The 27346-nt window shown below is 42.2% G+C and overlaps 1 protein-coding gene across 1 annotated transcript in view; it reads left to right on the top strand.

The window, feature by feature from the left end:
• Positions 1-27346, top strand: part of LOC126260514 (paired box protein Pax-1-like) — a 358843-nt gene that overhangs the window by 18267 nt on the left and 313230 nt on the right. The gene's annotated exons all lie outside the window — the stretch shown is intronic.

The following is a 27346-nucleotide window of genomic DNA, read 5'->3' as shown; positions in this document are numbered from 1 at the left end:
GTATGGAAATCAAAATGTATAACAGACCGTTCTTGGTACTGAGGTAGATATTTTTTTTTTTTTTTTTTGTAAATGTGAATTCTTCCTCTGTAAGATACAGAAACTAAAACACGCTAATAGAGGCACTAGCACACAGCGTTCTAGCAGCAACAGAAGATGTTCTTGAAGGGAACTTTCATTATGTTCACAAGGGGCTCCAAAATTAGTTTTCTGTTTTCCAATTCCGCTGCTAGTTGGGTGTTTCTGTAAGTGTGGTTCCAGGTGCCGCATTTCCTCTGCCACAATGGCTATTTACTCTCATGTAAAAGCTCTACCGCGTTTGGAACATGTTAGGGTTCTTAAGTATCAACTTAACTTTTCAAAATATCGGCTAATCTGGATGAAGTGACTTTTTGTAAAGTGGAGGAGAAGAAAAAATATTAGGTGCAGCAAAAAGTTCTTCATCTCCTATATTTGATTGAGGAGAAACAGCCGTCATACTGACTAAATATGAAACCAGCACAGCTGATTTCCAGACACCATTCGTGTAAAACAACTGAAGATCGAAAAACATATTTGACCCGGGTGACAAAATCAAATCTCCCCTTAAAATGTTAACTCGCCAGTGACAACTGATTTTCGGCGTTCAGTTTTCGTCATACGGAAAACAGTATTGCGTGCAAAATTTTTCTACCACGAGATAATCTATAATGAGTGGTAAAAGCTTTTTGAAGCTGGCGAGTTTTGTATTTCACCTGCCTGAGTCGGTCGAATAAGAAATTATTTGTACTGTCCCCATTTCTACCAACGTCAGATACAAGCAAAGGAGTCTCAGCAAGGATATATCACTGACGAAGTCACCAGGGAGCAAAACGTCCTATCAGTGTAGAAGCCTTACTCCGCCAACGTGTTAGTTCACCGATATCGATACTGCCTGGACCTGGACTTGTCGAGGGAACTCTTCTGAGACGGAGTGCACATTATAACAGAAATTTCTTGGCTTCGGACGATAGGACAGATTGGGCCCGTGGCACTAGTAGTCGTATAATCGCACATCTCAGCCTCGCCGATTTCGCACTTGGCGTGGACCTCAGTGCGAGCTCACTTGCGTTAGTCTGGACAGAACTCCGCGTTTCATATTGTCTGGGGCCTTGTCTGTGATGATTACGTTCAGTTTCCAAGGACATTAGTATTTGTCGAGATGAAATGGAAAATAAATGCCAGACTAGGGTGGATCAAATCCATATTGAAGTCAGACATAGAATATTTTAAATTCTCAGTTGCAGCTTTGAAAAGTATTTGCTTTGTAGATGTTATGATTCCACACGTATTTTAAGAATCTCCCAGGAAGCTCCCATTAAGATTATTATTTGCTACAATCTCGCACGAACATCCCACGCTGAGTTACCCATGATGCTAGAGAACTATTTTACGAGCTGCGCCTGAGGCTGTTAACTGAGAAAGTAGAAGACACATATTTATTCTTACCCAGTGTTTTCAGACTACGTTATTTAAGTTGATGTATACACTGACTAAGCATTTAAGTCAAAAAAGTCAGAATAACCTCTAGCTTCTCAGCGGCATCATTGTAACAATTTAATTTTTAACATAACTGCCTTTGACGGTGCTAGTGTGACATATTAGTTGCCTCCGTTTAAATTGTATTAAACGTAGCTTAGTAGGGGAAAGTGCTCCTCGGTCTATTATTACGGAAAGATGGCGATCGCAGCGGATAGTTATTCTCCATAGGACAAGAACACTGTTGCGTTTCAACCTTGCTTTCGGCGTAATCAGTACTGCCGCGCGGGATTAGCCGAGCGGTCTGGGGTGCTGCAGTCATAGACTGTGCGGCTGGTCCCGGCGGAGGTTCGAGTCCTCCCTCGGGCATTGGTGTGTGTGTTTGTCCTTAGGATAATTTAGGTTAAGTAGTGTGTAAGCTTAGGGACTGATGACCTTAGCTGTTAAGTCCCGTATGATTTCACACACATTTCAACATTTTTTGATCAATACTACTTCATTTTTAAAATTTGTCTATTCTTGTATTTAAATTTTCACAGGCGGTTTCGTTGCGCCCACGGTATCTCGTTGATGGTAAAACTTTCTGTGAAGTCTTTTACCCGTTTAGTTCAGTTCGTCAGTTTCAGTAGACCTACACACGGCTTTGTGAACAACTCGGAATTTTATTTCGCGATAATGCAACTTTTCACATAAACAAATTTTGCGTACTGGTAGTAGTTATCTTGCAGTTAGTACAAGCCACGTAGCTGTGTACCGTATTTAATTTATCATGTGTACTTTACCAGAGGCAACAGGACCATTGTTTGGATATCCAAACCGTCTAGTATTGTGAAAATTAATTATACCAAAGTGCACTGGCAAGTTAGGCATATTACGCTTTGAATGACTGCGACTTATGAGAGGCGACTGGTTATTCTGGCAGCACCGCTCCTCCGTACAAAACAATATAGTCTGCAGGATGTTACGAGAAAGCTGCGAACTGAGAGTGATATTGGATCCCGGACCATGCCAGCTGCGTATCGACCAGTTCTGAACCGCAAGTATCTTTTTTTTTTTTTATTCACAGTAATCGTTGGTGTGTTCTGTGGAGATTCGACAAGGATATAGCAGCACAAACAGATCGTGAAATGGCAACTAGAGGGAAAAGAAGCATTCTTATTCTTAGTGGACCCATTTCAAAAAGGAGATACGTAAATTTTCAGATTGTTGATATACATGAAATACATAAGCTATAGAAACTATAAACAGAAGTAACTTGGCGGAAATGAACACGAAGCAACCTAAAAATGATCTACGAGCGTATATTTACTATACCTCTCATATACTCTTAGAACTTCGTTGTGCTGGACAGAGCTCCTGAAAATTGTGTTTTGAACTGCTACATTTTTGAACTTTTTCTCCGGTAAACAATAGCCCGGGTGCGTAGTAAAATGTTAATCGTTTGGATACATCTCCGACAGATTCAGAGTCTCTCCTAGAGCCAATTGGTGTAGTTCCTGCACATTTATTCTGAACACTTGGTTCATTAAAACGTTTTTCCTGTTCAAATGGTTCAAATGGCTCTAATCACAATGGGACTTAACATCTGAGGTCATCAGTCCCCTACACCTAGAACTACTTAAACCTAACTAATGTAAGGACATCACACACATCCATGTCCGAGGCAGGATTCGAACCTGGGACCAGAGCAGCAGCGCGGTTCCGGACTGAAGCGCCTAGAACCGCTCGGTCACAGCGGCCGGCACTTTCCTGTTGACCAGTATGTGATGCTCGTTTCATTTCATCGACTACTCTGCCGTATATCTCAGCAATTGTATCCAGCAGGCTTCAACAACGAACACCGAACACTATCTTCCTGGAAATACAGTTTCGACAAGTGTTCTGCGGCAACAGTATCTTGCAGTTATTCAGTGAAATAAATTATCGGACTTATATCAAGGCGCGTGTCTCTAATCTGTACGAAAAGGGAGAATGCAGAGATATACAGGCCCTACTTGTAGGCGATATGTAGCCTATTAGGCGATGTTAAAATGGAGTGTTCAGAGTCTCGTATTTTTGACGCTGGAACATCTATTCGATATTTTCCGAATCATTGGCTCCGTTTGGTGGGTTTGCAAGCGTATGACTTACATCACACAATAATGTAATATTTCACGTGCAATGACACGACATCATAACGATTTTGACTAGTAATGACCGGGTACTGCATGCCGTGATTAAGGTTTTGAACAAAATTTAAAAAATAAGACGATGGGTTTACTGTCTGTCAAATTAGTCTGAAATTTAGAAGTCTTTACCTTATTTTCATTCCCGAGCCATAAATTAATTTTTCAATAAAGTATTTCTGAAGAATTTATATTACTCAGATCGATATAAGTCTTGTACATCCTCTAATTTTTCTTTGCTCGTGCCTGTTCTGATGTAATATACTGAAACTATTCTGCATTAGTAACGATCATGTTCCGGAATAAAAACCTGGGAGCCGGCAGAAGTGGCCGAGCGGTTCTAGGCGCTACAGTCTGGAACCGCGCGACCGCTACGGTCGCAGGTTCGAATTCTGCCTCGATCATGGATGTTTGTGGTGTCCTTAGGTTAGTTAGGTTTAAGTAGTTCTAAGTTCTAGGGGACTGATGACCTCAGAAGTTAAGTCCCATAGTGCTCAGAGCCATTTGAACCATTTGAAAAACCTGGGAGCGCTACACAGTCGTCACCACAATAAACAAATGGCTCTGAGCACTATAGGACTCAACTGCTGAGGTTATTAGTCCCCTAGAACTTAGAACTAGTTAAACCTAACTAACCTAGGGACATCACAAACATCCATGCCCGAGGCAGGATTCGAACCTGCGACCGTAGCGGTCGCGCGGTTCCAGACTGCAGCGCCTTTAACCGCACGGCCACTTCGGCCGGCCCACAATAAACAGCTTTGCGTACTGTGCAACATTCAGTTAATAATTTGGCCCCTGCGCACAACAAAAACGCCACGAACTGAAACAACGCCTCAGAGTATTCCTGATTATATTTGTTAAATAAGGATCGCCGTACCAGGGGAGCACTTGTAGGAAGTATGGTCCATAAATGGAAGTCGGTATCATGATACCAAACATTTATTCAAATTAAAAAGCAACATAGAATCTTATTGCAATGTGACTCTTAAAAAAATAAAAACACAGAAAGTTAACATGAAATAAAGAAGGTAATTGCGTGAGATTTGGGATCATCGTTTGGAAGAGTAAAAAACAAATTCAGAGTTCCTTATCTGCACCACTCGCATTCTCAAATAAACTAGAGGTATTACCCAATGAGCTTCGCATTCAAGTTAAACAAAGAAACAGTTAAATTACGAGCGAACTACACCGTCAAAAAATGGTTCAAAGGGCTCTGAGGACTATGGGACTTAACAACTGAGGTCATCAGTCCCCTAGAACTTAGAAATACTTAAACGTAACTAACCTAAGGACATCACATACATCCATGCCCGAGGCAGGATTCGAACCTGTGACCGTAGCGGTCGCGCGATTCCAGACTGAAGCGCCTAGAACGAGGTAGTGAATCGATTCGGGGAGAACACAGCTTTATGTCACAACTTGACTAAAAGAAGGAATAGGTTGACCATACTGAGGTACTACAGATTAGTTGATTTGGTAATAGGAGGAAGTGGGAGGAATAAAATTGTAGAGGGAGACAAAAGATACTCGTAGAACACAGCATATACGTTCAGGAGCATGTATAGTCCAGCAGCTACATAGATATGAAACGATTTGCACAAAATAGTGTTGCGTGATGAACTATAAGAAACAAGTGTTCGAGCTGACGACTACAACAACAAAAACCAGTAACATAAATTTAAATCGAAGTAGCATTTTAGCGCATTTTATGTGCTTACACAAAATTACAAACAGAATAATTGACGTCGACCAAAATTATTACTTCTTAATGAAAGATGCTTTGCCTTGATAAGACGGTTCAATGGAGTTTCTAACCTCTACGAAAAAAATTAGCGTCACCTTCTGAACTTACGATCCGCTGGCTTCTTTCAGTAGAACTGATCGAGATCGATAAAATACAAGGGCTACTCATAAAGTGTTGCTTGTCACCTCGAAAAAGGAGTTTTACGTAATTAATTTTTTGTTTGTTTGCGGGTATTGTCTGAAGTTCTGTTATACACTGCAGTTCTCACGCCACAGTACTCTGGCACGCAGCTAGGCGAAGCAAATCAAAATACCACAACCCACTGAAAGTGGTTTTGAATCCTCTAGCGGTGTGCCACAGTACTGTGGTGTGAGAACTGCAGTACAGATACGTGTCCGCGAAGAAACAAAATATTAATAACGTATGTTATATTTTTGGGTAATAATTGAAACCTCATGACAAATTATCGTACGCGCTGATATTTGCAGGACGGAGTAACGTCTCATGGTGGTTCCTAGTGAACAGAATTATCTAAACTACACAGAAGCAGTATGCAAAAAACAGGTCAGAACTTGAATCTTTTGGGACGCTGCCTGCAGAACGCGAGCAAGAAGCCACAGGGCATCGCAGCGCAGGCTCCGGCCGAGTGTGACGTCTCCAGCCGACACCGACAATGCAGCCAGGATTGTTTTGCAAGGCGGCCGGCCGAGGGCGGCGTAAATCAGCGCTCTCCGTAATATTCGTGGAATTTATGGTTCCGGCGGCGCTGCGCCTGACGAATTTACTGGCCTGCGCGTCACAGGGCGTCCGTGCGCTTTTCCTGGAAACCTGACGGACGCGTGGGAGTTGATGGAGGTGGCGAGCGAGGTAACGTTACCCTGCAGGCTGTTCTCGGTCTGTAGAATTAAGCATTCCGGACCGTAACGCTGCGCCATCACCAGCGAAACCTGTCCAATGAAATCGGGGTCTTTCTTCAACACTTCGGACCTCTCATAAAGACTGCCGTTGAAAAAAATAAGAGCTCATCGAGTATCGGAGCAGATTTGCGACTGGATTCAAGACTTCCTTACAGACAGAACTCAACACGCCGTTCCAAACGGAACAAAATCGACAGATGCAAAGATAATTTCCGGTGTACCACAAGGAAGTGCGATAGGACCGTTACTGCTTACAATATATATAAATAATCTAGTAGAAAACGTCGTATGCTCTCTAGGGCTGTTCGCAGATAATGCGGTTGTCTATAACAAAGCAGCAACGCCAGAAGATAGTGACGATTTGCAGAATGACCCTCACAGAACTGATGAATGGTGCAGGCTCTGACTGTTGACCCTGAATGTAAATAAATGTAACACATTGCGCATACGTAGGAAAAAGTATCCATTACTGTATAGCTACACCGTTGGTCACAAACTGCTGGAAACAGTATCTGCCGTAAAATATCTAGGAGTAACTATCCGGAGCGACCTTAAATGGAATGACCATATAAAACAAATAGTACAAAAAGCAGATGCCAGACTCAGATTCATAGGACGAATCGTAAGAAAATGTAACTCGTCCACGAAGGAAGTAGCTTATCAGGTGCTTTTTCGACACATTTTTGAGTATCTTCGTTGATCCATTATCGACCGTGGAACAACGGCTGGCATGTATTTCTTGATGCAACCCTTCCGTGTATAGCGATTTTAGGACTATGACATGTAGGGCCTGAAGATGGCATCAATGTAATGCCGAAACTGGCAGCACATAAGATGTTTATAAAATAAATTTCTACAGTACATAAGGCTGTTGGTAAATTATTGCATCAAGAAATACATTTTTGAGTATTTTTCATGTATCTGGGATTCCTACCAGATAGGACTGATAGAACAGATAAAGAAGATCCAACAAAGAGCGGCGCTTTTCGTCACGGGATCGTTTAGTCGGCACAAGAGCATTACGGAGATGCTCAGCAAACGCCATTGGTAGAAGTTACAAGAGAGGCGTTGCGCATCACGGAGAGATTTACTACTGAAATTTCGAGAGAACTTCTTGATGCAATAATTTACCAACAGCCGTATGTATTGTAGAAATTTATTTTATTTTATGAACTTCTATGTGCTACCAGTTTCGGCATTATATTGATGCCATCTTCAGGCCCCTCTCGTCATAGTCGTAATATCACTATACACGGAAGAAGCCATATAACTATATCTGTGAATCAATTCGTCCTGCAACAGCTCTTGGTGGCCAGGCGACACAGGAAGGTTTTCCTTCGACTTCGTTCGCTGATGAAGCTCAGGAAAAAGTTGTAGCGGCTCGGTGGATTCTTTTCCCCTACAAAATAGTTAACAAAGCCGTGGAAGCAACCCAGGAATCCACGACGTGAAAATACGTACCTGAGAACTGCGCGTCAGCCTGGGACCCTTTCCGGACAAGACTGACAGATGCAATAGAAAAAATCCAAAGACTGGCTGCGCTTCTCGTCACAGGATCGTTTAGTAAGCGAGGAAACGTTGAAGAGATGCTTATCCAACTCCACCGGCAGACGCTGCAAGAGAGGCGTTGTACAGCACGGTGTGCTTTACTCTTAGCATTCTAAGACGTGCGTTCCCAGAAGAGTCACCCAGCATCTTGCTTTCTTCTACGTATATTTTGCGAAAAGGAAAGACAAGAGAGACTGGAGCTCGTACGGAGGATTACCAACATTCCTTCTTCCAGTGCACCGCTCGCGGCTACAACAGGAAAGCATGCAAGTGACTGTAGTACTCAAAGTACCCTCCGCCGCGCACCATAAGGTGGCTTGCGGAGAATAGATGTAGAGCACACCTCACCCAGCTGCGATCTGTCTTAACCCGTTTAGCGAGGCGATTCTCGGTTGGTGTTATTTGTTTTTACGTGTTTTTGTGAACAATTAGTTGCTAACGTGAGGGCTTCTTGTATCTTTTCTGCCTCCACAGATTCAATTTCCGTTCAAGAGAACAACAAGACTTTTGAAAGCTATCTTAAACTACATGTGTTGAATTCCGTACTTGATCGAAGCCATACGCAACTGTGTGAACTCTCATTTTTATTAACATTCCACGAGTAATTTTCTAATATTAGTAAAGGACGAGTTAAACGAAACAGTAAGACTTACCTGCATTACTTAGAAAATGGTGGTCCCCTGACCAAACCAGTTCTAGTAAAATTCAGAATGCAGTGCAGCAAACAGCAGAATTGCAGGTGATTTGTTTTAAATCAGAAGGACTGAGTGAGGTTCTAGGGACTATAATACAAAACAGTGCCCACAGTCTTAGAGGAGCTGACACAAAACTGCACTGACACAAATCCATTCATCCAAATGTAGTAGATAAAGACTGTCTACAACCAGTGCAACTTTTTCTGCAATTAAATGGAAATTTATTTACCGTCCCTTCCTAAAAAATATAAAAAATTGACCAGTAATTATAATTTTTTGTGACTGTCTGTAGTTATTCTACATTAGTTATGCTTCAGCAGCAAACATTTTTAGCTAAATTCTACAAACGCAAATAGAATATTTGGAAATAGCAGACATTTCCTTTAGGTGTAAAAATAGTGTGAAATAAGATATCCTGCGTGTTCCGGGTCAGTGAAAGAAGGCTCTAAATCAAAGTGAAGGAAGAGTAAACAGAACAGTGACATGGAAACTTTGCAAATAGTGTTTATTAAAAACTCTAGAGAGACGTAAAGTGCGAACGATCTAAAATTAAAGATACCCGATTCTGCAACAATGACAAAAATTTAGTTCTAGGGATGCAGCCAAAGCCACTCAACTGAAGATTTCGTTGGATAAGCTAATTCATAAGTGTAAAGCTGACTTCAAGAAAAGTAATGAGCTCCGAACTCCAGCAGATGATGTTTCTCTTTTATGTGATGGTAACTGACAGTGCTATAGTGCAAAGTGCTTCTTCTTTTTCTTTGTGGTCGTCTGTCCGATGACTGGTTTGATGCAGCTCTCCATGCTGCTCTATCCTGTACAAGTCTCTTCATCTCCGAATAACTACTGTAACAGCTGCGGCCTACTCTCGTTTAAACCTGCTTACTGTATTCATTCTTTGTCTCCCTCCACAAACTTTTCCCTCCGCCCCCCCCCCCTGCCCCACTCCCACACTCACTTCCCTCCAATACCAAATTGACTATTCTTGACGCCTCTGAATGTGTTCTGTCAAACGATCCCTTCTTTTAGTCAAGTTGTGCCATAAACGTTTTTTCTCTTCGATTCGATTCAGTACCGCCAAATTCGTTACCCGATCTACCCATCTAACCTTCTATATCACCGCAATTCGAAAGTTTCTGTTCTTTTCTTGTCTGAACTACTTACCATTCACATTTATATTCTGTGCTAAAAAGTCCCTCTTTTACAGAAATGCTTTTCTCGGTGTAGCCAGCCTGCATTTTATATCCTTTCAATTTTGGCCATCATCAGCTACTTCGCTACGCAAATAATACAAAAACTTTCACTGTCTCATTTCCTAATCTGATTCCTCAGCATTGCGTCATTTATTTCGACTACGTTTATTTGCCCTTGTTTTACTTTTCTTGATGTTCATCTTATAAGCCTTTTGCAGGACACTATGCATTCCGATCAACTGCTCTTCCAAGTCTTTTGTTGTCTCTAACAGAATTACAACGTCATCAGCAAACCTCGAAATTTCTGTTTCTTCTCCCTGAACTTTAATTCCTTCTCCAAATTTTTCTTTCAATTACTGCTTGTTTTCGTTTCAATTACTGCTTGTTCAGTGTACAGATTGAATAATATCTTGGACAGGCAACAACCCTGTCTCGCCGCCTTCTCCACTACTGCTGCCTTTTCATTTGCTTCGACTCTTATCACTGCAGTGCGACTTCCGTTGAAGCTGTATATAACCTTTCGTTTCCTGTATTGTACTCTTGTTACCTGCAGAATTTCAAAGACGGTATTCTAATCGACGTTGTCGAAAGCTTTCTTTAAGTCTACAAAATGCTATAAACGTAGATCTGCCTTTCTTTAACCTACCCTCTAAGGTAAGTTGCCGGCCGGAGTGGCCGAGCGGTTCTAGGCGCTACAGTCTGGAACCGCGCGACCGCTACGGTCGCAGGTTCGAATCCTGCCTCGGGCATGGATGTGTGTGATGTCCTTAGATTAGTTAGGTTTATGTACTTCTAAGTTCTAGGGGACTGATGACCTCAGAAGTTAAGTCCCATAGTGCTCAGCGCCTTTTTTTAAGGTAAGTTCTAGGGTCGGTATTGCTTCGCGTATTCCGACATTTCTCCAGAACCCAAACTCATCTTCTCCGACATCGACTTCTACCAGTTTTTCTTCTTCCATAAATAATTGGTGTTAGTATAAGAGATGACCAAGATGTTTCCTTTCGATGGCCGTACACTCCACAATCGGTATGCCAATCAGGCAAAACCACCGTGAGCATTAAGGCAATCATTCCACTTACACACCAGGTTGAAGATACCCGTTTGGTATAACACCGTCTCCTGCTGCGTGAAAAAGTTCGTAACAACGTGCGTGTGACAGGAGACGTCGACCCTTTAGGGCCTCTTTTAAGGGTCCGAAGGCGTGGCAATCTCATGGCAAGAGATCAGGACTATAGGCCAGTTGCTCAAATGTCTCCCAGTTGAGTTGGCATAACTTCTGCGTTGCGACAGTTGCTATATGGGGACGTGCGTTATCATGAAGCAGCTGCACCCCTTGTGGCAGTTTTCCGGACGTTTAGCCTCGATTGCACGCTTATACAGGGTGTAAAGTATTTAAACCGACAAACTCTGGGAGGTTGTAGGGGACATCAAAACAAATATTTTTACCTAACATCATTTTTTCCTATGAGGAGTATTTAAACCGGTAGAGGAAGATTTCTCTGGCGGCAGTAATTAAACCAACAAACACTTTTCCATTTTTTACGACCAAGAGACAACAACTAGGTAGCAGATACGGCCCAATTAAACAGTCCCCAACAACACCGACCCACACATTAACGAAGAACCGCACTTGATGAGCGCTAGTAACTGTGGCATGTGGGTTATCCTCACTCCAAACATGCAAATTGTGCATGTTGAAGACTCCATCACCCCCGAACGTTGCTTCATCGGTAAACAACATAGAGGATGGAAATGTAGGATCCATTTCACACAGTTCCAGGTGCCACTGCGAAAACTGTGCTCTGGGTGGATAATCAACTGGTTCCAGGTTGTGGACACGCTGTAAGTGAAATGGACATAACAATTGCTCTCGAAGGACTGTTCTTACATTCGTCTGTTCGTCCCCATGTTACGTGCAATTTCACGAGTGCTGATTGAAGGATCCCGCTCCACATGCTGCAAGACAGCTTCCTCAACTTCTTACCGTTCGACGGCGTTCTTACCGTGCGACGGCATCCCTGTCCAGGTAATCTGCTAAGTGACCCGGTCTCACGCAGATGCTGGTACACAGCAGCAAAGGTCGTATGATGCGGGATACGGCGATTAGGATATCGTTGTTAATAAACCCGCTGTGCTGCTCGTCCGTTGCGGTGCGCTATGTAGTACGCACCAACCATATCAGTGTAAAGAAACTTCCTGGCAGATTAAAACTGTGTGCCGGACCGAGACTCGAACTCGGGGCCTTTGCCTTTCGCCGGCAAGTGCTCTACAGACTGAGCTACCCAAGCACGGCTCACGCCCCGTCCTCACAGCTTTAATTCCGCCAGTACCTCGTCTCCTACCTTCCATCCTACCTTTCATTCTAGACATATCAGTGTACTCACTCCAGGTGTATCGCTACATTAGTAAACAGAGACAATGCACTACTGCACTGGTGAACAGCAGTTGCCTACAACTGAAGAGCGTAATACGCCCTCTAACAACTGAAGATCGTAATGCGGCCTCTAACAACTGAAGAGCGTAATACGGCCTCCATCGGTTTAAATAATCCTCATAGGAACAAATGACATTAGGGAAAAATATTTGTTTTGGTGACCCCTACAACGTCCCAGAGTTTGTCGGTTTAAATACTTTTCACCCTGTATACCCGCATCGGAGTCGCGCTGGATTGCTTATAGGCTGCAAACTACCCCTTCAAACGGAAACTTTTTGATCGCTCCTTATATTTTGCAACCACGACTTATTAAACTTATGTTTCGGTAGTATTCATACCTGTCAGCTCCTGTTTTCTTTGGAAATGAAATTATTACGTCCTTCTCGAAGTCTGAGAGTATTTCATCTGCCTTATACGTCTTGCACACAAGATGGAATAGTTTTTCCAGAGCTTTCTCTCTCAAAAACATAAAAAATTCTGAGGGAATTTTGTGCACTCCGGGGGCCTTGTTTCGGCCTAAGTAGGAATTCTGACATTACAATAAGAGCACAGCACTGCAAACGACATTAACCATAGCTGCATCAACCACAGCTTAAAGAAGCGCGTAAATGGTCAGCGTGTTGCCCTAGTTTTCACAGAGAAAGTGTATTACAGTTGTAAAATTGACATAGTAGCTAGAGATCGCAGTTATCATCCATGCAAAACGCAAGTAGCTAAGCAACAAGCAGCTTAGTCTCCGGTATAGAGGGAAAAATTATTGTTTTGTGAGTGTAGTGTTGAACAGCTCTCAGAAAATTTTGGAACCGTACTATATAATACACCACTGTACAGGTCCTTTATTGCAGCAATCGGTTTCGGTGTATTCTCGGACCATCTTCAGGTTATCTTTGTCAGAGGAAGCCATTTTTACATCAAGTGCACACAACAAACACTGTACACAGTGTCTCGCAGAAACGAACTAAAATTTACTTAAAATAGCAATGATCGATTGTGCATCCCATAGATGCAGCCCTGCACCGTAGGTCAGAAATGTTCCATTGCATGAAGTCTGTAGAAAATGTAACCATTCAACCCACTCTTCACTACCGTCCGAAATATGATTGGCATAGGGTCTTTGGACAGTTTCAAGAGTTAGACTTTGCTACAGTGAAACATTTCAAACTTAGGTAAAGGGTTATATTTATAGTTTTAACAATTGATTAATGCTTTTGTATGAACATTTTAGTTTGTTTCTGTGTGGCAGTGCGCGCAGTAGCTTCGTATACTCTTCCTATAACAATGTTTTCCTCTTATACAGGTAATCCAAACATGGTTCGAGTATAGACCGAAATCGATTATTACAATAAAGGAACAGTACAGACGCGTATTATTTAATGCAGTATCAAAAAATAGTAAAAAATTCTTCAGTATCAAAATTACGACCCAGCAGTTGTCGAAACATGTGATTTATATAATTTGGAAAAAAAAACACATTGTTTCGGGAAGACATGATCCCATTATCAAGCTCTATAAACAAGGGAAACATGACCCATTATTTCACAGAATAACACACGTACTAGATATCTGTCTATGGTGCCCGTGCAGTATACGTACCTTAAAATTAATATGCCATTAGATGCAGCCAAAAGTTTGAATTCCGCAAAAATGCATCATCGAATGTTTACAAGCCACCGCATTTTCCGTGTAACGTTGTATAACGATCGGACGTACTGATGGCACTTCAAAATCTAACGAAACTTTGCTCATTGACTAAAGATAAACCAACAAATGTGACATCCTGCTTCATATAGCTCAGTGCCAACCAACGATACAATTGATACAATTGTGGACTCTGAGATCTTTGAATATCTGTGTGTCTATGACACAAAAATACCAAACAACATTCTTACTCTTACATTACAATGCTGTAACTCTACTGAAGTTTGTCGGAATACTATAATATTCACTGATATATCATCATACTTACGTATTTCATAGGAAGTAGTGGAATCTCTACGATTACCTCTTGATTAACGAAATGATAATTAAATGGACACCCTAGCTGCAAATAGGCGTTGGTGTACTTCATTGGGGACATGTTGAAATGTGTGCCCCGACCGGGACTCGAACCCGGGATCTCCTGCTTACATGGCAGTGCCCACGGTGCTCAGATGGATAGAGCGTCTGCCATGTAAGCAGGAGATCCCGGGTTCGAGTCCCGGTCGGGGCACACATTTTCAACATGTCCCCAATGAAGTACATCAACGCCTGTTTGCAGCTAGGGTGTCAATTTAATTATCATTTCATTTCTAGCAAAGCTGCATGGTCATCCACGGTAACTGTTCCTTCGGGAACAGATACTACCGTCATATATACTCTTTATTAACGATAGACAAAATTGTGCTCACAGGATGCATTATGAATTGCAAACTAGAAACTTTAAAACCATTTTCATACTAAAGGACATAATGTATAGAGCCTTCTTTTTCCAAGAACATCGCTATAGTGATCCCATAAATGCTCCCATTTAACACTTCAGTCTCTTCGTCTAATACACTCACTCGTTCTCTAATATCATAATATAGTTCTGTTTCCTTTAAATTCGTTAGCAGTCTTTTTTTTCTAAAAATGGAGTGTGGTCAAGCTGTCAGTGATGTTCCCCAACATTTGAAAAAGCATTTTTGTAGTTATGAAATCTTCACGGGTTATCAGCCGAGTGGCGTCGTCTTCTAGTCGCAACGTTTCAATGGATTGCGTATCCATCATCTTGAGGCGAAGTCTCCATTGAAACGTTGCGACTAGAAGACGACGCCACTCGACTGATAACCCGTGAATATTTCATAGCTGAAATACGCCTAGAAAGCCTGCAATCGCATACAGCATTTTTTTAGCTTGCGAATTTTTGACTGTGCCTAATTGCATAATACTTTTAAGATACGTATACTACAGGGTGTTTCAAAAATGACCGGTATATTTGAAACGGCAATTAAAACCAAACGAGCAGCGATAGAAATACACCGTTTGTTGCAATATGCTTGGGACAACAGTACATTTTCAGGCAGACAACCTTTCGAAATTACAGTAGTTACAATTTTCAACAACAGATGGCGCTGCGGTCTGGGAAACTCTTTAGTACGATATTTTCCACATATCCACCATGCGTAGCAATAATATGGCGTAGTCTCTGAATGAAATTACCCGAAACCTTTGACAACGTGTCTGGCGGAATGGCTTCACATGCAGATGAGATGTACTGCTTCAGCTGTTCAATTGTTTCTGGATTCTGGCGGTACACCTGGTCTTTCAAGTGTCCCCACAGAAAGAAGTCACAGGGGTTCATGTCTGGCGAATAGGGAGGCCAATCCACGCCGCCTCCTGTATGTTTCGGATAGCCCAAAGCAATCACACGATCATCGAAATATTCATTCAGGAAATTAAAGACGTCGGCCGTGCGATGTGGCCGGGCACCATCTTGCATAAACCACGAGGTGTTCGCAGTGTCGTCTAAGGCAGTTTGTACCGCCACAAATTCACGAAGAATGTCCAGATAGCGTGATGCAGTAATCGTTTCGGATCTGAAAAATGAGCCAATGATTCCTTTGGAAGAAATGGCGGCCCAGACCAGTACTTTTTGAGGATGCAGGGACGATGGGACTGCAACATGGGGCTTTTCGGTTCCCCATATGCGCCAGTTCTGTTTATTTACGAAGCCGTCCAGGTAAAAATAAGCTTCGTCAGTAAACCAAATGCTGCCCACATGCATATCGCCGTCATCAATCCTGTGCACTATATCGTTAGCGAATGTCTCTCGTGCAGCAATGGTAGCGGCGCTGAGGGGTTGCCGCGTTTGAATTTTGTGTGGATAGAGGTGTAAACTCTGGCGCATGAGACGATACGTGGACGTTGGCGTCATTTGGACCGCAGCTGCAACACGGCGAACGGAAACCCGAGGCCGCTGTTGGATCACCTGCTGCACTAGCTGCGCGTTGCCCTCTGTGGTTGCCGTACGCGGTCGCCCTACCTTTCCAGCACGTTCATCCGTCACATTCCCAGTCCGTTGAAATTTTTCAAACAGATCCTTTATTGTATCGCTTTTCGGTCCTTTGGTTACATTAAACCTCCGTTGAAAACTTCGTCTTGTTGCAACAACACTGTGTTCTAGGAGGTGGAATTCCAACACCAGAAAAATCCTCTGTTCTAAGGAATAAACCATGTTGTCTACAGCACACTTGCACGGTGTGAACAGCACACGCTTACAGCAGAAAGACGACGTACAGAATGGCGCACCCACAGACTGCGTAGTCTTCTATATCTTTCACATCACTTGCAGCGCCATCTGTTGTTGAAAATTGTAACTACTGTAATTTCGAAAGTTTGTCCGCCTGAAAATGTACTGTTGTCCCAAGAATATTGCAACAAACGGTGTATTTCTATCGCTGCTCGTTTAGTTTTTATTGCCGTTTCAAATATACCGGTCATTTTTGAAACACCCTGTAAGTGGTCAACGGGTATCCAGTGTGTGCCTGCCGGTGTGTTAAATAATGAATCATCTCCCTTGTTTATAGAGTTTGCTGTTGGATATCGCCTTTCCGGATTATACTGTGTCTTTTTAATTACATAAATCATACATCTGGAGAAGTGGTGCGTCATGATCACTGTGCTGAGATCTCTGTGCAATTGCACTATGACTTCAGAAAAAGCCGGCCGAAGTGGCCGTGCGGTTAAAGGCGCTGCAGTCTGGAACCGCAAGACCGCTACGGTCGCAGGTTCGAATCCTGCCTCGGGCATGGATGTTTGTGATGTCCTTAGGTTAGTTAGGTTTAACTAGTTCTAAGTTCTAGGGGACTAATGACCTCAGCAGTTGAGTCCCATAGTGCTCAGAGCCATTTTTGAACTTCAGAAAAGAAATTTCTTGTTGGTGTTTTTATCTGTTTATATAAGTGGTTAATTATTTACCAGAGGTACGCAGTGAAAAAAAAAAAAACTAAACTAAAAACTACACTCAGGCTCCGCAGTATGGCGATGAGTCGCATCCCGCTCCATTTCATTGCCTCCGGGAACGGGGAGAAGCTGCAAGCTCTTCTGTTTGACTACTGCTGCTGCTAATGCGTGAATTCCCAGAAATGACGGGCCATGCGACACCGTTTACACAACACGCCATCCACACTACTTTTTCAGAGAGCCGAGAACTCGGATAACATTACTCGAAATACCGCAGCTATTGCTTTTCGGCGGTGATGAGGCGTTAATGCCTCGCAGTTGACAGACTCTTTCGTCATTGAGTGCTCTCAGCCATACGTTGAAATAGAACGGGGAATATTTAATTGGCTCTCCTCGCCTGACGTCCCGGAGTGGTCAATAAAGATCTCGAGCGTAAACAAACCGTCAGGCAGCATAGCCGCCGCGCTCTATATCCACTTATCGCCTTGGACAATGGTGTCGAAGGACGAATGAAAAACGACTACTTATTCAGTATGTGGCTCCCAGGAGCCGACTTATAACAGAGCGCTTTTTACTATTATATTCACAGAGTGATGTTCTTTGGATAGAAAACATCCATGTTAACTATTGGGTCAATGGGTGAGATGACAGATTAATTTTGCAAGCAATACCCGGTTTAACACCCAGAAAAAGTGCTCATTTCTGTGTTCTGTTTCGTGAGTTCTCATGACTGAAACTGAATCCAAGAAGTCACGTAGATAAAGAAAGTAAATTCGTTTCGATAAACAATTACAGCTTATTATTTCTTGTTCAGAGCCATTAAATCTTATGCGAACTACATTTCTGTCGATTACAAATCAAAACAAATACCTGTCGTTATCATATACTGAGTAACTATTGTATAAAGGTATTATCACTGGAAGACGCCACATAAATTACGTTCTTCACAGGGCGTGCCCGCAGCTCGTGGTCCAGTGGCTAGCGTTGCTGCCGTTGGTTCATGGGGTTCCGAGTTCGATTCCCGGCCGGGTTGGGGATTTTTCTCTGCCCGGGGACTGAGTGTTTGTGCTGTCCTCATCATTTAATCATCATCATCATCATTCGTGACAGTAACTAGATTGGACTGTGTAAAAAATTGGACTATGCAAAAAATGGGGACTTCGTACCGGCGCTAATGACTGCGCAGTTAAGCTCCCCACAAACCAAACGTCATCTTCATAGGGTGTTATGTCACACTATAGTGTTATGTAACACTATATGCGACTAGTAAAACTTATCAATGTGCGCGCCTTCACTTCGGCAGAATACTATAATCTGCTGCTCTGAGCGCTGGTATTGAATGTGGACTGGCACACGGATAAACTGCCTGTACACTCCTATCTTTAGATTCAACTAAAAGGAAGTAGTTTGGTCCTCTCTCCGTCCATTTACGCTACACTGTCGTATTATTATTTAGTGCAAGTAGTTTTGGCTTCGGCCTTGCCGCAGTGGATACACCGGTTCCCGTGAGATCACCGAAGTTAAGCGCTGTCGGGCGTGGTCGGCACTTGGATGGGTGACCATCCAGGCCGCCATGCACTGTTGCCATTTTTCGGGGTGCACTCAGCCTCGTGATGCCAATTGAGGAGCTACTCGACCGAATAGTAGCGACTCCGGTCAAAGAAAACCATCATAACGACCGGGAGAACGGTGTGCTGACCCCACGCCCCTCCTATCCGCATCCTCCATGAGGATGACACGGCGGTCGGACGGTCCCGGTAGGCCACTCGTGGCCTGACGACGGAGTGTGCAAGTACTTTTCGATCATTCAACAAATGAAAAAATAGCTTAAAAGTGTTATTGTGATCTTCCTCGATCGACATGTTTTCAGTACATGCAGCAAACTATCATATTTATTTCAGTGACATGATTTCATTCACCCATCTAGGGTAAAAAGCTGTATAATTTAATGTTGAATAAGTGCTTAAAATTATTCCATACTGTCTGCGACTGTCACGTTCTTCATTTATTTTTTCCTTATGGTTGTAGAATTTCGGCCTCAAGCCATTTTTAAGGAACTTTATGTATGGGTCCAGAATAGTTATAGATTTCTGAAATAAGTCTACGCTGCTTGTAACGATCAACTCACAGGGATATTTTTCCTACTATTGTCGAATACTAAGGAAATGTAAACCAAGTAGTTGACAGTTGCAAGGCATATGGAGCCATTTGAAAAGTTTACAGCAACTGTGGGCTTACATTCAGAGACAATCAGTAATAAATACAATCTCTGACTGTCGCATTCTTAGTATTTTTTTAGCGTCATGTATGGTGTCATTACCAGCACAATACGGCATCATGAAGATTTTCTAAGAGCGAAACCGGTCGTATCACACTAAATGTGTAATTATACGGCTGAGGTGGTTCTCGTTAATCATTTATCATTGTTACTGAATGCGTTTTTTTATATGTAGAGGTGGGCATTTTGTATTGCAGCACTATCGGCAAGCCATGAGCGACCTCAAATATTAGTAAATCAAAAGAAACATCGTCTATCGCAATTCGGTTTTCATTAATTTGATGTTAGTGCTAAAGCTGTTCAGTTATGTATCTCATTTCCTCAACGTATAATATCTTCTCTGTCGGATTCCTCATCGGAACCGTTTTGGTTACGTCCAGGCTGGCACTTACGTTTTCGCATGGGGTAGAAATTCTTGTCTTCAGTTCTTTCTATAGGTTTTAATAAATTTGATTTTCATTTAGCAAAGTACCTTGCTGATCTCACTGGATGCTTTTTTCACACACCCAAAATACCGAACAAAATTATTTCCGTATTATTTTTACCCTTGTACGCAAATGTCACCTTCTGCTACTTTCAAGGGTGATGGTTGCACCTGTGTAATTCTGTGAAGCTGTTCTGAACAACTATATCAAGCATCTCAGAGCAGCTTCCGACAATGACAAATATAATTCCGACATTAGTGGATAGTCTTTCAATTTTATTTTTACAAGCTGCACCACAGACGCGAATGGAAACAGTGAACCAGGAAGTAATTCGTTTCTTTAATTCCAGTCCACTATCATAAAAATTACAGTTTTGGTGATCAGACACGAATCTAATTTCCTTTATGTTTTTGAGCAAGAGGTTAAAATCAAAGTTCTTAATTGCTGGAGAGTTGCACTCTTTGTCAACACGTAGTGAACACGACATTTCGGCATCATTTGCGATGTGAGGTTCGTGTAATCATTGACACAATTCATTATTAGCTGTTATAGAATGTCCGACGCCTAATAAAATAATACAAAAAAACACGAAAATAAATTATTTCTTTTCACGTCCCATTAGATCAAAGAAGTTAAGCGCTGTCGGGCTTGGCTAGCACTTGGATGGGTCACTGTCTGGGTCTGCCGAGTGCTGTTGGCAAGCGCGGTGCACTCAGCTCTTGTGAGGCCAATTGAGGAGTTACTTGAGTGAGAAGCAGCGACACCGGCCACGAAAACAGAGAACGGCCTGGAAAGCGGTGTGCAGACCACGTGCCCTTCCGTATACGCATGCGGTGACGCCTAAGAGCTGAGAATGATACGGCGGCCGGTCAGTACCATTGAGCCTTTGAGGCCTGTTCGGATGGTGTGTTTCACGATATACTGAACATCAGCAGTAGCATAATAAAAACACAGTAACAACGCAAAGCCGGCCGGAGTGGCCGTGCGGTTCTAGGCGCTGCAGTCTGAAGCCGGGCGACCGCTACGGTCGCAGGTTCGAATCCTGCCTCGGGCATGGATGTGTGTGATGTCCTTAGGTTAGTTAGGTTTAATTAGGTCTAAGTTCTAGGCGACTGATGACCTCAGAAGTTAAGTCGCATAGTGCTCAGAGCCATTTGAACAACGCAAATGCTTCTAAAATGTTAGTCACATCAGTAAAGTGTCAAAGTAGACGAGCTTACCACTTAACAATACTGTCAAGTTTAATCACTTGTATTTCTTAATGCACTTAATTCGTTCTGTGTTAACAAATCGTAATCATTTTTATTCTTAGTATTAAAATACAAAAGAGCACAGATCTGTTGAGTGAGATCAGTTGTAGCATAAACGATATTCCGGTCTTTTTTTGCGACTTTGAGTTGTTTGTTTTGAATTTACAGTGTTCTTTTCATCGCCCTGTACACTTCTGTAACTCTTCTTTGCTTTGTGCACTATGTCAACACTTCAACACGGTTGGTTATTCGCCAGCCTAGTTTCGTATTAAGTTTGAATTTTGGATGTTACGGACGGTAACTACACGAGTCTTTGCATCCCGACTGTTAGGTGCGGCATAATAAAAAGCAGCTTCATTGAACTCTATTACGTGCAACCTACATTACCTCTCACTCAGACTATTCGTTCCCCGAACAGCCACTTCCACTTTCTCTGTGTCTTCCTCTCGGTGTAGCTATTTTACAGATGAAACCGAAGAAACACAATGTCAGAATACCTAGACTAGCGAACAGGGGTCGAAAATGGGTTCGCGAACTTACATCACTTATTGCCTGAACTGCCAGTTTCTGAGCCAAAAATATCCTTTGAGAATGGGATGATACGACATAAGCGAATGAAAATATGCAAAGCAGACTAATTTTCGTATCGAACGATCAACTGCTTCAGATAGCGTTCGAATAGTAAAAATGGCAGCATTAAGTCTTTGAACAAGATCCTGAACGTGGGCTTTCCACGACAGTTTACTATCTATCTTAACACCTAGAAATTTTAACTGTTCAGTTTCACTAATCATATGCCCATTCCGTGAAATTAAAGTCGAACTCTTTGTACGTATAACAGATCGCCTTTCTGAGATTGTGTGAGATTGTAACGGATTTCTTAGTCATTATAACCTCTGATGATGTCTCCAGCATTGGAAGAAGAAACGTTAGACAGAAAACTTTTGCCTTGGACCGCGGGCTAATGACCACAAAAATGTCACCACTGGAATAAGTCTACATTTGCTCAGTTGCGCAATATTTTCAGAGCAATACATATAAAAAAAGGGGGGGGTTAGATGTTTTCGTGCTTGCCACACGGGAACGTAAGTAAAACGAATTTAGGCGCGAAAAGCCCGCATCTCGTGGTCGTGCGGTAGCGTTCTCGCTTCCCACGCCCGGGTTCCCGGGTTCGATTCCCGGCGGGGTCAGGGATTTTCTCTGCCTCGTGATGGCTGGGTGTTGTGTGCTGTCCTTAGGTTAGTTAGGTTTACGTAGTTCTAAGTTCTAGGGGACTTATGACGACAGCAGTTGAGTCCCATAGTGCTCAGAGCCATTTGAACCATTTTTTTTTTAGGCGCGAAAACATTGCGACAACCTGAATTACATTCTAGAATATAGGTTAACTCCGAGCAAAAACTTTCTCATCAACATCGTTTGGTTGCAGATGACAAGTTAGCTGTAGTAATTAGCACATAATTGATCCGGAAAATTCATGCACACCAAATATCAAGGTATTTACAAAAAGAAACGATTTATTGTTTGAACTAAACATCCACATAATTTTATAATCATTTAGCAAAAATTTTTAACATTACAGAATAAATAAAAAAGAAAACCCACTGATGATGGTACAGTGGTGTAGAAACATGTTTGGGTACTGAGAAAAAACGGTGTTTTCCATAACTGGTGGACCCCACATCCAATAATTTTAACTGCAAACACGGCCAACACGAGGAGCTGCAAATCAAAATGACAGAGAAATATTGCCTGTCCATACTTTAAATGAGTAAAACGTAGCTGCTACCGGTCTCGTCCACAGTGGGCACCACGGATGCATTGGTACTTACAACATAGATGAGCGTTCCCACAAGAGCAAGATGTGCCGCGGCCTGCCTTTGCTTGTGGAGTCTGGGGGCAGAACGGCGAGCGGCCGGGTGCGCAGCCGGCGAGCGGACCGTCGTTGGCCGGCCACGGGAGGCCGGCAAACCCGCCACGCAGTAGCCAACTGCCAAGTACAGTATCAGGTGGTGGCGTAACACTGACTGATGACGAGGCACATGGCTCGCCACATTTCTCATTACTGTCCTGAAAGAGGGGCGCGAGGTTATGAGAAATTATCAGACTAGAATGTCGGAGCACAACAGAAATATAGTCCTCACCTCAAAGCAGACATCTGAAAAGAGATTAAAATTTTGTGACGCATCCACAGAGTCACTGTATCAAGTTACCAATGAATTTGTACATACACAAAATAACTGAAAATTGTTTCTCGGGTTCAGGAGAGCTAGAAAGAGCCCAGGTAAAATCGTTGTCTGTTTTAGATACAGGCTCATTCAGGCAAAAATTGACAGATAGGAAATGCATTCGGAGAGCGAACATTCGAAAAAAGCAGGAACACAAGGAACGTTTAAGGAAAGCGATAACCTGAATCTTATGAAAAGGACAAGTCGTCGGAACAACGAAGACATGAAGAACATAGCAGAGAAGATCATTAAAGAAACGGTGCAGCATGGTACCTCGGTGTAAAGAAAATTGTGACGGTATGTTACTGTCTTGGTTTCATTAGTCTTGCAGTGGAACGCTGATCCCCGTCACTGCCTTCATAAACATAAAAAAATAATTCTTTTCTCTGCATCATTTATATATTCTTCTTGGAAAGACATCACAGTAGAGTCTCGACTATCCGACCTAAACCGGCCGCGGCAAGGTCAGATAAGCGGGAAAGTCGGATAACACGGAAAATAATAAAAAAACACAAAAATTAAACTAAAGTAGGCCAAATGACTTAAACATTTAATACAATGCAAATCAAATTAGACTGAACAGATATTTAGTGTGTGAAGAAGTTAGTAATTGTCTTTTGTTTCCCTGCTGTTTACCGTTTTTTGCCGCTAAATCACGTACTCTCTTAAGAAGTAAAACCTCGGTAGACGATGTTTCCTCCAGTTGCTCTACATATTTTAGAGCAGTTTCTAAGGCCTTGTGTCTTTCGTTGTGAGAAATCTTGGGCGCACTTTAATCCACTACATCCGCTCCTTCGTCTTCGACTTTTTCGTTTACCATGTTGACTATTTCTTCATCTGTCACTTCAAATTCTTCATCTTGGACAATCCATTCATTTATGTCATCTTCTGTGGCGTCAGCACATCCTGGAACTTTTCGTAACAATGAAAGCAGAGTAGTATTTTCTGGTTCGGGCTGCTGCTGTAGATTTTCATCATCTGGAGAATTTTCTTGATTTTCCTGTAGCAATATTTTCCAGGATTTTGCAATTGTATTTGCTCCAACACTCTCCCAAGATTGGGCCACGTCATAAGCTACGTCTTTCAAATTAATACGGCGCAACTGCTCTAGCACGTCTTCTCCCTTATCCATAGCATTAATTAAAGAGGAAAGTAAGTTTCTGCGGTAGTTTCGCTTCAGTTTATCTAAGGTCCCTTTGTCCATAGGCTGACATAAGGATGTGACATTTGGAGGCAAAAACATGGCCTTTATATCTTGATCTTGAAGTTGATCTTCATTAGGATGACGAGTGGCATTGTCTAGAAGCAACAGTGCTTTGCGGGGCAAGTTGTTGGCTTTCAAAAACTTTTCAGTCTGGGGCACGAACTCGTTAAAAAACCATTCTTTGAAAGTGTCTGAGCTCATCCAATCATACCAACAAACAACACGTTAGTCACTGGTCTGTCGTCGGCTGGCGCACGGCCGGCGCGGTGCAAGGGTCGGATAGCACAGAAGGTCGCATAACCGAAGATCAGATAATCGAGACTCTACTGTACTCTTTACTGGCGAGTTTCAACAACAACCTGTCCGTTTTAGATGTGTTCTCTCGATTACAGTTCTTTGGTATTTATTCTATTTCAAACACTGCCTTTAGTGTATTTAGTTGTCACTATCTAAAAACCTCGAATAATATTTCAATCTTCAATAGAATTAACACTATAATTTGTCTTATCATTCTTATTCAAATTACGCTTAAGAGCTCGGTGACCAAATACGCTTAATCCAGCATAGCTGGTTATTATACAGAATGTGGCACTGAAGTACGAGTTATTCGTGTTAACGTCGTCTGTGGTGCAGAGAAAACTCTGCAGGCTTATTTATTTTTTCTCACGTCATACGTGTTACAACAGTTTTCGCTCATTTAGAGACATGTTATGTAACTAACATGTTACTTTCTCCCACATACAACTCGCGTCATGATCGCGACGAGAAAATTCGAGAAATAAGAGACACCAGAGAGCCTTGTCGACATTCATCGTACCCACGCGCCAGGGTAGGGGGGATCAGTTAGCGTTACCAGAAGAACCCCCCGCCACACATCATTAGGTGGCTTGCGAAGCGTGATGGAGATATGATCCAGTAATTGTAAAAATAAAAATAATCTGCTTTGATACTCCCTCTTATTAAATTCCATTCTAATATCAAGAGGAAAAAAGCTGACACGCAGCGATATGCGTGTCAGCCAAACACATATCGAATTGTAAGTCCAGATCAACTGAAGCTGGTCTGGTGCACCGACCACCTAGTGAGTCCTTTTTTTCTTTGTTTCACTTTTTCGTTGCTGGAAAAGAAGGTCTAGTTCCTCAACTTTACCTAACAAATACGACAGAAGCAGCTAAAACACTTTGACACGCAGAGCACTTTTTATCCATTTTGGAGATAGATGGCATGTTAGATAACGCTAAATTCACATGAAGGTAATGATGTTTCACGAGGAAGATCATCTGGTTATAAAACGAAGGGAATATACGCCATGTACAAATACTCATTGGCTGCAAACTCTGTGAAGGAGGATAATCCCAGAAACAAATCGTTTCTAAGTTAAGAGGGTCCTTATTTGTAAAACTCTCAAGTTGAAAGGTGAACCAGACGTACCGTTACGCGGCAGCCAGAACGGGGTTTACCTGCATTCGTCTAAAAGTAATATTCATGGTTCCCGCAAACACCATATTATTGCTTTGAGTGACTTTTGTATTTTGTCTGTTCTTGTTGTAGGCATGAGCTTCGGTTGTAAAATATTTATATTGCCACCAAGTTATGACCAATACAGAGCATACTATCCGTTTCTCCCAGTTTCTTTGAAACGAATGTGAAATACTTTCTAGTTCTTTATTATTTGTGAGCGTATGATCATCCTAACAACAGCTAAAGACACATGTTCTTGCGAATTCAAATTTTATGCTTCCGTTCATTTGCATCCCATTATTTTTTCCTACGAGGAATTTTTCAATCATTTGTTTGAAATATACCAACCACTGTGGTATGCCTCTGCTATTTCTGCCCTCTGTGGATTGCTGTGGTATTATGAAAGTTACACGCTGTAGTCTTAGCACGTGTCGTATCTTCCTATTCTGTATTCTACATTGTTATTTCCGCAACCTCTGTTTCTCGTCGGTACTATGGAGAACATGTTCACTTGTCATTTGACTCAACTTTCTGCATTCTTCTGTAACATTACACCTCAAACGCTTAAATCCTCTTTTTTCTGTTTTTCCGATAATCCGTCGTTCACTTGGCTGTGCTCCAGCCAATCATTCTCAGAAATTTTATTCTTAGACTGAATCCTATGTTTGATTGTAGCAGACTCCTTTGGCCAGAAATGCTCGCTTTCCATGCGCTAATCTGATTCTTATGTCCGCCTGACTTCGTCCATCCGACGTTATTCTTCTTCCAAGGTAGCAGAATTCATTCCTTTAGTCAACTACGTTATCATCCAGTATCTAGTTTTAGATACTAATTCTTTGCATGCATGATTTAGACCCAATACTCCGAGTACTTGCGTAATTTTCCCAGCAACAGGTATTTTTTAATTTTCGGAATACCATAGGTACTTCATAATTTCGGTCTTCTTGTTCTTCTGATCTAGGCAGAATGTCGGTCCCGACTTCACATTCAGAGTCGTTCCCATATTTCCTAAGATCTTGGAGAATATCTTCTTACTTGTGGCGTATTGAGCCTTATATAGTCTGGAAAGACATCTTCATGCATTCTGTTAATTTTTTTTTTCCTATTCCTTCTATAATCATTGACTCTTTCCCCAATACTATAGAGTTCTGTTCGTGTGTATTCGTTACCTATTCCATCTTATCTTGAGCATCTTTTAACCTTTCTTGAAAATCTCATTTCCGGTGCTTAGATCTTTCTCATGTCCCTCTGTGTAGGCGGCCAAGTCTCATTCCTATGCATTAACACTGGTGTTGACATTACTTTATGACTTTAGATTCTGTTACCTTTTCCCGGCTTTTTATTCAACGTTATGTTTGTAGTACCGTATACGTGTACAAAACATTGA

This window comes from Schistocerca nitens, chromosome 5 (assembly GCF_023898315.1).
Source record: "Schistocerca nitens isolate TAMUIC-IGC-003100 chromosome 5, iqSchNite1.1, whole genome shotgun sequence".
Classification (NCBI taxonomy): domain Eukaryota; kingdom Metazoa; phylum Arthropoda; class Insecta; order Orthoptera; family Acrididae; genus Schistocerca; species Schistocerca nitens.
Note: the sequence above shows the minus strand (reverse complement) of the source record. Positions and strands in the feature narration are given on the sequence as shown.